This window comes from Phyllostomus discolor, chromosome 4 (assembly GCF_004126475.2).
Source record: "Phyllostomus discolor isolate MPI-MPIP mPhyDis1 chromosome 4, mPhyDis1.pri.v3, whole genome shotgun sequence".
Classification (NCBI taxonomy): Eukaryota; Metazoa; Chordata; class Mammalia; order Chiroptera; family Phyllostomidae; genus Phyllostomus; species Phyllostomus discolor.
The window spans coordinates 89,017,951-89,032,563 of NC_040906.2; the positions used below are offsets into that span (position 1 = coordinate 89,017,951).

Genomic DNA, 14,613 nt, shown 5'->3' on the forward strand with positions numbered 1-14,613 from the left:
GGCGGTTGGTCCGTTCTCTGTGGGCTCTCAGTTCCTTCTCTGGGATCCTGGGTTGCGCGCTCTGCCCTGCTCCACAATCGCCACCTCACTGGGTCTGCCAGCTGCCACTTGCGTACTCAGCATCCATCCACTGTGATCTTGTGCGCCCCAGATGCCTTACACGCTCCCGGTTGCCTATGCATCCAGTTCTCCCTGTTCTCCGCACCCCGACCCCGTGCACCCGACTGCTAGTCTCCGCCCCTCCTACCGGTCTGAACAAACGGGTCTCTTTCAACTTCTTGGCTGTCCGACTTCTATTCAGATAAATTTTCTGTCAGTTCTGGGTGTTATTCTGCCTCTAAATTACTGTTGTTCCAATCTTGGTTGTGCGTGGAAGTACGGTGCGTCCACCTATGCCTCCATCTTGCTGGAAGTCAGAAATTTTTTTTAAAATGGCAGAACTTACTGAACAGATAGAATTGGAGACTTTTTTTTAAGGCTTAATATGTGAGAACCATTTAACCACATTGGCTAAAATCCTCTCCTAATACTAGGATCAGATAACCCATAATAAATGACTGGCCACCAATCCTTTCCTGTTTTTATTAGGAGGAAGTGGGTGGAGGAAGGAGAAGGAGGATGAGAGAGGTAGGGTGAAAGAAAAGAAAGATAAGTTCTTTCTTTTCTAGCTCACAAATTAGGGCAACGAATAGGGAAAGGGCCAAAATCTCAGAAGTAAGGAAATCAAATTGTACTGACTTTCCAGGCCTGCCTAATGGTGATTCTAAGTGTCTTCAACTGGGTCGGGATGAACAAAAATGATTCTCAGAAGACTTCGTTATCTGAAGTTATAATTTAACATGATTTGTGAACTCTCTTATTATAAATATGCTAGATTCAAAGGATTTTGTTACATGAAAATATCAGAATGTTTAAAGATGAAAGGAAAATCAGAAGTCATTTAATCAGGCTTCAGGCTCAGGACTCCTTAACCCTCCTCTCTACCTACAGACACCTCAGACAGGTTTCACTGAGAAGCTAAAAGAAAAATGCCCTTCAAGCCAGATACAATTAAAATGTATCTGGGTTTCAAAAGAGAAATGAGGAATTGCTGAGCAAAGAAATATTGTCCAAATGCTTAAAATAAATGAGGGCAGGGGCTTTCATTTAGGTCCACCAAGATTTTTTCAGTTACTTTGCCAGTGAGTTTTATTTTTAAAAATATACAAATGATTAATGACTAATTTTAAGCTATTCATCAAGGAGATCATTTTGGCAATAATTTTTTATCAATTTGTTTTAGGATTAAAAATACTCAGCTATTCCATTTGGTTTAGGGGCCAGCAAGATTTAAATTTCTAATTTCCATATTTGGCTAATTAATTCTAGCATCTGACCATGAAGAACCAGAAGAAAATAAAAAGTTTCTAGAAGAGTAAAAACTCTAGCTATATCTAACCTCCTACAGTACATACTTTAGTAAGGATATGAAACAAAGATTTTTCACAATAATATAAAGTCTAAACCTGAAAAAAATAATTGTGGGAGCTGGCATCCATAATGCCAGTGATCCTCAGGCTCCCTTTGTGTGGTCAGTCCCTCCCTCCCACATTGCACCAGGTCTGGTCTATGTGCTGGTAAAAGTGATGGTATGTCACTTCCAAGATCAGGTATGAAGATGCTGCAATTTTTATCTTGATCATCCTCTGTCTTTCTCTCTTTCTGTTTCCCTTTCTGTTTCTCTCTGTCTCTCTCAGATCACATGCTCTGGGGAAAAGCTGCCATGTTGCAGAGTCCTATGGAGAAGCCCACATGGTGACGAATTCAGGCCTCTGGCCACGAGCCCTGTGAGTGAGCATCTTTGAAGCAGATTCTCCAGCCCCAGTCACACCTTCAGATGGCTCCAACCTCAGGAGAAACCCTGAGTCAGATATCCAGCCAAGCTTCTCTCAGATTCCTGAACTTCAGAAACTGTACATATAACTGAGAACTGAGATAATAAATGTCTGTTGTCTCAGGTGGCCAGGTTTGGCATGATTTATTACACAGAGGTAGAAAATTCATCCAAAAGACAAACAAATGTAAAACTACTATATTTATTTTAACTCATGCCATATGCTAAGTAAAAGTATGTAACTTGGGCTATTTTAATTTGGGTCTGACCTAATTTAGTACTTTCTATGTCAATTCCCAATGTAGTGGACCTAAAAGATGCTATACATAAGTTGCCCACAAACCAATGACAAAAGCAATGATGACAATAATATTTTATACTTATCAATTAATAGCACCTTCTTCTGCATTTATACTTCAATTTTTAAAAAGCAAAAAAAAAAAAAAAATCCCTAAAGTTTCCTCTACAACCATAACAGAGAACATTCAGTTTTCTGTAAGCAGTTACTTTCTTTAAAAGTAACATACAGTTGAAATTGAGACCTCGCTGGCATTTTGTAGTTGGCCACAGTAACTACATACTTTGGGGGTTTAATACTCAGCTTCCATACTCTCTTCATCTTTCTTTCCATTCTCACTCATCCAAAAGCTCATACATCCTTTGACCTACTGGCTGCTCTACTGTTGAAATATCTAAGAATATGTACACATATACACCCATACTTGTGTTCCTAGGTACCAAAAGAACTGAGGAGCTAAAGGTCAAATATTATCTCCAAGGCCAGATATTTATCTGGTGTTGGTTAGATCAGTGAGTCTGTAACAAGCAGATAGCTGATACACAGTAAACATTAGTTGCCCTCCCCCTCCTTACCCACCCCACCATCCTCCCTGTGAGCTCCATTTTCTCTGGTACTTTGGCTCTCTGATTCAGATTTATCCTCAGCCACATGAATTCACTTAAAAAAAAAAAAAAATCCAGGTGTCTTGCATATGTATGCACAGGGGCTATCTGTTTAGAAGTACTTGTAGCCAATGAAAAATAGAACTCTTGCACATCTTGGGACAAATACACTGGAAATGTTAGAAGAGTTCACCAAGATCTCTTCTGACACTATAGTTCCAGGTTGCTATATTGATTCCAAATTTAGCTTTCAGGAAAGGTTTCCAGTGATGTTTCCAAATCTGATGACTGGATACAAATTTAGTAACTGAATGCAAAGAGGTATTGTGGGATTGGGTGATAATGGCACAAAGGATTATCTCAACTCTGGATTAAAAATTTCCAGTCTCAAACCATCCTCAGCTTCGGCATGAATTTAAAACTTTTCCACTTCTTCCACCTTCTACCTAGACCTGTTTAGATCCCATCTGAGCCTCTAACTTTTGTTTTCCAATATCCATGTGTCTAGGTCCCATATTCCCAAAAGAGATCTAATAACTTATATCTCCACTTTTTTCCACACAAAATCCTGGAAAAGCTTCTACTCCTCAGGCACAGGGAAATCTTGCTGAGATCTCAAATAAGAGAACCCACTTTTCCAATCAGAAATAAAGTAAATGGAAAAGGAAGGAAAGACCAGTTGTGGTCAGAGAAAAGTACACTAGCTGACTCCATTAAAACCACACACAGGAGATGTATATCCCTAGCCTTATTCCCATCCCTATCTCCATCCCACCCCCACTACCACAGAGAAGTGAAAGCCATACTCAAAATCACACCACTAATAAAGTTTCGGAACCATCAGCAAATCTAGGTGTTCACACTCTGCCCTCCAGTTTTCCCAATATTCAGTGCTACCATTTAGTCATCCCATTTCTGGATATTCTAATTATTTTGCTGCAGGTCTAAGAAACATTGCCTTAACCTTCAAGCTTTGCCATCCAAGAATCTTGTTGTTTTGCTTAAAACATGGTTCATTTACATATCTAAAAGATAGGCTGTCCCTTCTGATAATCAGTGCCCACTATCCATCCCCAAAACTTAACAAAAAGAAATGAGGTTAGGAAAGTAGGACAAAGCAGAAAGTTCACTGTTCTTAGAACGGTTGAAATCAAGGCACAGATAACTCAAATGAATAATCAGCCAAGTCTCTTTCACTGGCAATTCTAAATCAGTCCATCATACACAAGAACTTCTCCCCAGAAGACTCACCTGGTAACCGCATCAAAGTTACCACGTTCCCAACATTCACCTGAAAATGGGCACAGACAGGACACTTCAAACAAGCTGCCTGGGCGCAGCTATCTCTGCCACTACCACCAGTTCTGAACCACCCACGAATACAGTTATTTACCTATAAGAGGGCAAGAAGAGAGGTGCTGAAGCCTAGTCCAGGCAAACAGTTCAAGTCCATTGTGCTGCTTCCTATTAGAAGCCACACCCCGTGCCAGCCCCTATCACAAAGAAAATGAGGGAGCAGGGGCAACTTTATGCTCATTTGCAAGGCAAGACCAAAAACAGACGGAACAACTTTTAGAACGTGGCCCTGTTCAGTCCAAGCACAAGATCTTAAGGTACTTACAAGTTCTTACAACACTTTAGCGGCAACTAAGGCACTGAGGAAGTGGACCTTCCTCGGGCTGGAGGCCCGAAAGGGCAGGAAGTGGAAGCAGAGGCCATTTGTGGGAAAAGGGAAGGAGTGGAGAAAAGGGAGAGGCTGGGGAGCCGCCCCCATTTCCTCAGCTCTAGACCGATCTAGGAGGCCCGGAGGCTTTCTCCAGGGGACCTCCGGAGCCGCTGGGGGCGCGACGTGTCGGACGGCCGGCCCCAACCCTGCATATGGAGAGCGCCCGGACAGGAGGACACCCAGCGCCGGGCGGCCAACCCCACTTCCCCAGGCCGCCCCTAAGGGGTCCTGCCAGACCCGGACTGTCTCACCTGGGACCCGTCCGGCGCTGCCTCAGCCGTCCGCAACCGGTGAGCCGCTCTTAAGCCCACCCCGCCGTCCCCTGCGCCTTCTCCAGGGGCCGGACCCCAGCAGTCCCCAGGCAATTTGTCATTGAGCAGCAGGAGATCGCTTCCCCACCCCTGAGCGCGCCCCCGGTGTCGCCTAGGCAACCCCGCCTCTCGGGAGCGCGCCCTCCCTTCCGCTCCCACTCCCTGGAGGCCATGCCCACTAAGCACCTAGTAGCCAATCTGAAGCAGAGCTTCCCAGCCCAGGAGGCTGGGGGTACTCTTCGCCAATGACAAGCGGTCTCCAGCGTGGGGGTGGGGGGTGGAGGCGGGCTCGGCACGCCTGCCCCGCCCCCCTCCGTTTCCTCTTCTCGGCCGCGGGCCACGTAGCACGTGACCGATGCTGCAGTGGTGGAGTCTGGAGGTAGTTTGGGGATCGTGAGTGTGGACAGACGAAGGGTGCTCCCGTAGTGGTTTTAGGTAAGGGCGAGGCCAAAGTAGTGGAAAACAAAAGGGAAGGGCAGACCTGAGGCAGAAAATCAAGGAAAATTAATGATGCGGCGCGCAAGTGTGGAAGGGTCCAGGCGACTGGACGTCGGGACGTCGGGGTTACCTGAGGAAGGAACTTCTCCTGTCGCCAAGACTCTTTTGGCTAATGACGTTCCGGCGAGATCCTGGAAATACTTTAGCCAGGTCACAAGGTCAAGAGTCCTAGCTTCAGCCATAGCCTTGAGGCAGGAAGTGCAGTGTGGAAAAGCTCCAGGCCCACAGCTTTCTCTCCCACAGCCTACCCCTATCATCGCCCTCCAAAGCCCCGAATTGTAATTTTCTCTCCAAATAGGGCTTCACCTCGGGTTGATTTTCCCAACTAACCTCCACTTCCTAGAGCTGCATCCTACCCCACAGCCTCCGCAGGATCTGTGGCCCCACTAACCCTTACACAAACCCCATGGCACAACATACTGTATTGCAATTAATTGTTTAAGTATCTGTCTCTAATCTCTGAGGAAGGAAAATAGTTCTTGTTCAATTCGATATCCACTGCAGCTAGCACTATGTAATTCCTTCGTTGTTGATAATAATACATGAGGGTACACGTGTATTATATGAGAGGCCTGATGCCTTGGTTAGATTGTTAGGAAGAAGCAACTAACGGATCCAGGCCCTCCACCAACAGCTGTCAAAAAGCACGCAAGCTTTACCTTAGTCTTAAGTAACAGGCTGAACAAAAAGCATGTAACCAGAAGAATATCCTAGTGTTAGTCTACTATCTTAAGGATTCTATTTTTACCCTTCTTGTATACTTTAAAGACTATCGCATGCTAATTATATGACAGAAACTCTGCTAGGTACTATAAGGGAGAAAGGGTAGGAGACCTCAAGAAATAAGCTCTCTGGTATTATAACCTAGAAAAGAAATCAGACCCAAACCTTTTCCTATGGAGTAACAATTAAGTGCACAGGTTTAGAATGGGGAAAGGTAGATTCAAAGAAGGGTCCTACAGTATAACTAGCAATTACTTAATTAGGAAGTTACTTAATTTCTGTGGCTCAGTTTCCTCAGCTACCCAATAGGAAAAGTATCACCACACTGTAGGTATGAAGATTTAAGTGATATTACATGTAAAGCTCTCAGTGCAGGGCTAGGAACTTGTTGAGTACTCGAGAAATGTTAGCTTAAATTGTGATTGCCACTAGAAACCATGATGCATACTCTAGGGTGTTATAACCAACCTAGGGCCATCATTTCCTTCCAAGGCCCATTGTAACTGGGAGTGTGCAACACTATCATAGTGCAGCCAACACTGTACAGCTTTGTGGAAAATACTTGTGGCTGTACCATTTGATCAAATCCAAGTTTAGATGGGAGAATCTGTAGCAGCCCGTCCAAGTAAAATGAGTAGTTCAGGGAATAGGATTGAGAACAGGGTCATGGGCACTGAGAAGGATTGAACTTCCTAGCTCCCTATTATTGGGTGAGGCCATGTGACTAGGTCTAACCAATGACTTGTGAGTGGAAGTAACACACAAATCACTTTTGGACTGGGGAAGTTATTTGCCAATGTAAGACTCTCCAGAGCTCCTCTCTGTGGTGTGGCCCCTGGGAATGTTTGGGCGTGTGGCCGCTCCATCAGTACTCAGTGAGGACTCATCAACACCCCCAGCCTGTGATGGACTTTTAGCATGACTGAGACACAAACCTTTGTGGTTTGAAAGGACTAAGATTTGGAAGTTGTTTGTAATGGCCACAGAGCTCAGCCTGCTCTGGCTGATACAACGCCCTGAAGTGTGCCAAGTTGGGGACACAGTTGTGAACAACTCAGACAAAAGAACAGATTAACAAATAAGCCAGTAAATGAACAAGCAATTCTATAGTTAAAAATTGTGTCAATGAAAAGTATTTGAGACATGAGTGGTCAAACACTTCTCTTCGGAAATGACATTTAAGCTGGGACTTGACAGATGAAAATGAATCAGTCTTAGAAAAAGTCAGACATGAGGGAAAGGAGAGGAGAATATTCCCAGCAGAGTAACAGTCTTGCACAAATTCCTGAGGCAGAAAACAGCTAGGTACCCTTGAGGACAAACAGGGCACCTGGATGGAGTGCTGGGTCAGGGGAAAGGGGCCACACAAAAGGGAAACGAAGGTGGGAGACAGATTATGCAGGTGAGGGCCTCCAGGTTATGATAAGGAGATTGGCATTTATTCCAAGTGTGAAATTATTGAGGAGATTTGAGCCAGGAGGGTGGCATGCTTTGATTTAGGTTTTTAAAAGATCACTCTGGACTTCCAGCCAAGATGGAGGCATAGGTAGATACACTGTACCTCCTCGCACAACCAAGATAGGGACAACAACAATTTAGAAACAGAATAACAACCAGAACTGACAAAAAATTGAACTGTATGGAAGTCAGACAACCAAGGAGTTAAAATAGACATGTTCATCCAGAGTCAGTGTTCATCTAAAATAGGCACGCTCCAGGTAGGAGGAGCAGAGTCAGGCAGCGGGTGGAGAGGGGTCAAGGAACAAAGAGCACTGGGACCAGCGCAAGGCATCCCGGGCACCCAAGACCGCAGCAGGCGGACCCTGGGTGCACAAGCAGTGGCTGGCAGACCCTGGTGGAGGGAGGGGTGGCAATGAGCAGACCCAACAAGGCGGTGATTGTGAAGCAAGGCACTGCTTGCAAGGTGGCTGTGTGACCAGGCGGTCCTAGGGTCCCAGCGCCAGGAAACAGACCCTTGGGGCACTGTTGAAAACATCTGTGGGGACTGAGGCACAGGGAGAGACTCCCAGCCTCACAAGAAAGGTCATTGGAAAGACCCATGGGGTATACAAGCCCACCCACATGGGAATTAACACCTGAAAGGCCCAGTTTGTTTGGGGGAAATGGCAGAAGGGACTGAAGTCCAATGGAGAGCGAAGCAAGCACCATTGTTCCCTCTTGGACCTTGCCCCCACATACAGTGTCACAGCACAGCAACTGGGGTGCCCCGCCCTGGTGAACACCTAAGGCTCCGCCCCTCACTAAATAACAGGTGTGACAAAAAAAAAAAGATGGCTCAAACAGAAGAACAAATGAAAGCCCCACTAGCAGTACTTTTAAGCTACCGAGAGAGAGCCAACCTATCAGATGAACAGTTCAAAACACTGGTGATCAGGATACTCACAGAATTGGTTGACTTTGCTCTCAAATTAGATGAAAAAATGAAAGCTACAATAAGTGAAATAAAGAAATATGCAGAGAACCAATAGTGATGGAAAGAAAGCTGGGTCTCACATCAATGGAGTGGACTAGATGGAAGAAAAAAACATGCAATCAGAAAAGAATGAAGAAATAAGAATTCAAAAAAAATGAGGCTTAGGAACATCCAGGGCATCTTGAAACAGTCCAATATGAGATTAATAGGGGTACCAGAAGGAGAAGAGGAAGAGCAACAAGTGAAAAAGTTATTTGAACAAATAATAAAGAAGAACTTCCCCAGTCTGGCAAAGGAAATAGACTTCCAGGAAGTCCAGGAAGCTCAGAGAATCCCAAAGAAGTTGGACCCAAGAAGGAACACACCAAGGCACATCATAATTACATTAGCCAAGGTAAAAATGAAGGACAGAATCCTAGAAGCAGCAAGAGATGAGGAGACAGTAACCTACAAAGGAGTTCCCATCAGACTGTCAGCTGATTTCTCAAAAGAGACCTTGCAGGCAGTAAGGGGCTGGAAAGAAGTATTCCAAGTCAGGAAAGGCAAGGACCTACATCCAAGATTGCTCTATCCAGCAAAGTTTTCATTTAGAATGGAAAGGCAGATAAAGTGCTTCTCAGATAAGGTCAAATTAAAGGAGTTCATCATCACCAAGCCCTTATTTTATGAAATGTTAAAGGGACTTATCTAAGAAAAAAAAAAGATTAAAAAGCTTGTATAGTACAATGACAGCAAAATCACAATTATTAACAACCACACCTAAAATAAAACAAACTAAGCAAACAACTAGAAGAGGGACAGAACCACAGAAATGGAGATCACATGGAGGGTTAGCAACAGGGGAGTGGGAGGAGGAGAGAGGGGGAAAATGTACAGAGAATAAGTAGCATAGAAGATAGGTAGAAAAGAGACAGGGGGAGAGCAAGAATAACATGGGAAATGTAGAAGCTAAAGAATTTATGACACATGGACGTGAACTAAAGGGGGAGAATGTGGGTGGGGGAGGGTGTGCAGGGTGGAGGGGAATGATGGCGGGGTAATGGGACAACTAATAGCATAATCAATAAAATATATTTTTAAAAAACAAAACAAAAAAGATCACTCTGGCTACTTTATGGAAAATGGACTGATGTGGGATGGAGATTAGGAGGCTATTCCAGGGTTCCAGCAAAGTAGGGTTACAGGGCCATAGGCTATAAGGCACAGGTGGCAAACACAAGGACTGCGGGCTGAATTAGGCCCTCCACCTTGTTTTATCCACCTCAGCACCTTGTTTCTACCCAGCGGCAGCACCAAGCTCTGACTTAACTGTTAAGGAGCAGTTACATTTATATAGCCCTAAAATTACATTCAGCCCTTTGAAGGCAACCTCGAGGCTGATGTGCCCACCCCACCCCATGAAAATGAGTTTGACACCCCTGCTGTAAGGGTGATATAGCCTTCCAAAGGCACAGGAAGATAACAGGACATTTGGGGAGTTTGCAGGGGGAGGGGAGCAAGAGACCTGACAACCTAACCCAGGGGTCCTCCTTCCCAATCCTAAAGGAAGCAAAAGCCAGGGTGGAAGTGGCCCCCCACCCAGAGGTACTCTGACTCCAAGGAGACAAGGGCTCAAAAGCCAGGCAGGAATGGGGGAGGGTATGGAGAAGACTGCTGACCAATTCCTAGAACAGCAGCCAGCATTAGGGACTTCCTCCCATGAGCTGGCAGTATTATATAAATAGATGGTGTTAGAAAGAATCTGACAAGGTCTGGCATCCCATCCGGGCATTTGATACTTGGTGCCCACCTGGATTAGAAAATAAAGGCAACTGCCAATCTATAGGTTGGGCAGCAGCGGGGAGGTGATTTTCTTGACTCCTGAAGTTTACAAAAAAGATCTATAGACAGCAAAACTAGGTGGAGTTCATCTTCTGCATTGTGGTCATCTTTCTATTGTTTCCCCAGCCCTCAGTGTCCAATGTTCTCTCTCTACTTCCTGCTATCTTATTGTATTTTCAGTAGTGGGTCTCATAGGCTCATTCACACATGGGAATAAAGGAGTAACGGCAGCTCAGTGGGTACCCACTCCTTACTGGCCATTTTTATCATCCAGCTGATGAAAACCAAAAGTCCTAGACCAGGGGGAATGCTGGAGTGATGGAGTGACTTACCCCTCCTTGTGAAAAGGTATTGAGAGCTTCTCTTTCCTCGCTGTCTTCTTTCTATGTTGTCTCTATAGCCCCAGCCGGCCAGCAGGAACTAGCCAGATATTCCTGGGAATCGCTCTGCTGGAAAAGCATGTAACTGAGGAAAATTGTAATGGTAAGAAATTGTAACCCACCCACCATTCTTTTGACATTGTTTCTGTAAGTGCTGACTCTGAGTAGTCTGTAGCTTGTAGATAAAAACAGCATGTTTATATAAGAATCCTTGGAACTAACTTCAAAAGATACAGACCCTGACCTTCAAGCATCTTAGCTCCAAGAGATTTGCTGACCTTCAACCACAGATCCAGGATGATATGAAGTCAGGATGACTAAACCAGGATGAAGCACACCAAACCATCACTTGCCTTACTGGAATGGACTGTGCTAGTCTGCAGGTAGAGAACTGTTTGAGCCCCCTCTCCACCCCCGCCTCTTGATCTCTTTGTTCTGTTCCCCTCTCCTTCCTTATAAAATCCCCTGCCTCCCCTGAGAAGTGGAGATGGGTTTAAAGACATGAGTCCCCCATCTTCCAGGTTGCTGGCCCCTGAAAATAAACCACTCTCCTTTATATCAGCACCTGCCTCTTGAGTATTGACTTTCGTAGTGGCAGGTAGCTGGACCTGCGTTTGGTTACAGACGGAGGCCCAAATAATTAGCTAGGGCATGAGCTTTCTCCTTAAGAAAATAACTTAATCTCCTTGGGAAACAAATTAGAAACAAATTGGTTTATTTCTATTTTAAATTATTAAACTAGCTGGACTTATCTTTCTGACATCATAGTTTACAAATAATTATCTCCCAGAAATGAAGGCAGCCCTGTTTTGTCATTGAGTAATAAGACTTCATTGTTGCTAATCCCCACTACCTGCTGGCTCACGTTCTCTGCTTCCTTCTATCTGCATGGAGACACATGCACCCTGTTTCCAAAAATCACCATAAATAGCCACCATGGGTCTGGTACTCACCGCCAGGTAACCAGATAAAAGGCCCTGCTTTTGCAGGGTGACAGCTGCAAAGCACTGATTGTGAGATAAAATGAGATTCAGGTGTCTGGATTCTGTGCTGAGCTCTCTCCAATGTGAAGTATTACCCACAGTCTCCCAAGAAGCTGCCCTATCAAGCAGCATGAAAAGACCCTGTAAGCCCTCCCGCTGGCCCAGCTAGTACATTCTCCTGACCATGTCACAAGGTCTTTGTGAATGCTGTCTCAACCACAAATGTACTGGAGGTCTGGACTCAGCCACAGAATGCCTACTCAGCCTTCCTCATGAACTATGTGGCTCCTCAGACATAGGAGCTCTTGATGGTCCTGTCTCTGCCACCTGCCTTCCCTGGGGAACCACCTCTTCCTTTGCATTTCAACTGTTTAGTACATGATGATGACACCTCACCAGATCCAGGTCCCCAGCCCAAGTGTTCCCCTGGTCTGCAAAAGAATATGACCCATGGAGTCATCCAGCTCTGGGCAGCTAGACTGACAGAAAAAAAGGACACAAAACTTGAGTTAGGAAGAGAGAGGAGGAAAGCAATGTTGGCTGAATCCCTCCCATGTGCCTGGCACTGTTAGTTGCCGTTTCCTCTCTCATGACCCCTCACAGCAGTCCCTCTGTGAGCTGCTATTCCTCACCTGATTGATGGGGACCCTGAGCCTCAGGGGCCAACAGATCACAGAGGACAGAGGGGTAGAGCCCAAGGTCAAGCCCAGGCCTGACTCACTCTGGAGTTTGGCTTTGTACACACATTCCTGTGACCTTGTTGTGCGGTCCTGGGCTCTCCAGGCCCTTTATTCATCTTTACCTCCTGGGCTTGAGGCTGACTCCAGCTCTCCAGGGAGAGGAGTAGGACTGCATTTCTGCCTTTATCTGGCCCCTTTCTCTCCCCATCACCTAAGCCCTTGCCCCACTCACCCCCATCCTGCCCCAACACCTGGGGAGGGTCAGTGACCTGCTGGGACTGGGCCTGGCCTCCAGCTGATCCCCATGCAGCCTCTGCCTCTCTGCTCCTCCCATCCACAAATGTCATACTACTCTGCAGTGATTTTTTGTTAGCAACACGTTTTAAAATGTGGTTTCCTTTTTTAACGAACAGCATTATCTCTTCCCTTGCATCTGCTCCCAAGAATGGGGCCAGGTCAAAAGGTCAGGGGTCTGAAGAATGTGGGATGGCTCAGGACTAGAAAGGAACCACTAAGCCAGGAGACCCCTGCTTTGAAAAGAAAGATCTGTAAAGTCACACTCCCAGTCCCTAGATATTCCCCCCTGAAGCAAGACCACCAAAACAATAAGATCTGGGGTAGACATAAACATAATAAAAGACAAAAGTCACATGATGATGTCAACAGATACTGAAAAAGCATTTGATAAGGTACAGCACCCATTTATGATAAAAACACTCAGCAAAATGGGAATAGAGGGAGCATTCCTCAACATAATAAAGGCCACATACAAGAAACCTACAGCCAATGTCATACTCAATGGGCAAAAGCTAGAGGCTTTCCCCTTAAGATCAGGAACAAGACAAGGATGTCTGCTTTTACCACTTTTATTCAACACAGTATTAGAAGTTCTAGCCCCAGCAATCAGACAAGAAAAAGAAATAAAAGGCATACAAATTGGAAAAGAGGAAACAAAACTGTCATCATTTGCAGATAACATGATAGTGTACATAGAAAATCCTATAGACTACACCAAAAAACTGTTCAACCTAATAAGTAAATTTGGCAAAATAGCAGGATAGAAAGTCAATATTCAGAAATCAATGGCATTTTTATGCACCAATGATGAAACATCAGGAACTAGGAAAAAAATCCCACTTACTATAGCAACAAAAAAAATAAAGTACGTAAGAATAAACCTAACCAAGGAGGTAAAAGACCTGTATTCAGAAAACTACACAACACTGAAGAAAGAAATTAAGGAAGACACCAACAAATGGAAGCATGTACTATGTCCATGGATTGGAAGAATCAACATAATTAAAATGTCCATACTACCCAAAGCAATTTTCAGATTCAAATGCAATCCCTATTAAAATACCAATGATATATTTCACAGATTTAGAACAAATATTTAAAAAATTTATCTGGAAGCAAAAACGACCCTAAACAGCCACAGCAATCTGGAGAAAGAAGAACAAAGTAGAAGGGATCACGATACCTGACATCAAACTGTATTACAAGGCCACTTTAATCACAACAGTCTGGTACTAGCATAAAATCAGGCACATGGACTATTGGAACAGAATAGAGAGCCCAGAAATAAACCCATGTCTTTATGGTCAATTAATATTCAACAAAAAGGGCAGAAGCATAAAATGGAGTAAAAAAGAGCCTATTAAACAAATGGTGCTGGGAGATCTGGACAGCTACATGCAAAAAAATGTAACTAGACCAATGTACACCATACACCAGCACAAACTCAAAATGGATAAAAGACTTAAACATAAGGTGAAACACCACAAAAGTCCTAGAGGAAAACATAGGCAGTAAAATTTCAGATATCCCACGCAGCACTATTTTTGCTGATACAACCTCTAGGGCAAGGGAAATAAAGGAAAAAAATAAACAAATGGAACTACATCAAATTAAAAATCTTCTGCACAGCTGAAGAAAACAGAAAAATAAAAAGAGAATCAACCACACAGGAAAACATATTTGCCAATGATACCTCAGACAAGGGGTTGATCTCCAAATTATCTAAAGAACTCATATGACTCCACTCCAGGAAGACAGATAATCCAATTTAAAAAATGGGCAAAGGACCTGAACAGACACTTCTCCAAGGAGGACACACAGAGGGCCCAGAGACCTATGAAAGGATGTTCAGCATCACTAGCCATCAGAGAGATGCAAATTAAAACCACAATGAGATACCACCTCACACGGGTCAGAATGGCCATCATAAACAAATCAACAAACAACAAGTGTTGGAGAGGATGCGGAGAAAAGGAAACCCTAG

At 44.4% G+C, this 14,613-nt stretch overlaps 1 protein-coding gene across 2 annotated transcripts in view; it reads right to left on the reverse strand.

The window, feature by feature from the left end:
* The window catches only part of RALB (RAS like proto-oncogene B), a 56,509-nt gene extending 51,524 nt beyond the window's left edge, over positions 1-4,985 (reverse strand). Inside the window, exon 1 of one of the 2 annotated variants that reach the window (XM_028533513.2) lies at positions 4,754-4,985. The gene's annotated coding sequence lies outside the window, so the exon portion shown is untranslated. Of the gene's footprint in view, positions 1-4,397; positions 4,540-4,753 lie in introns of those variants that run through there. The other variant, XM_036023601.1, reaches the window with a different exon arrangement.
* Positions 4,986-14,613: the final 9,628 nt, after the last annotated feature.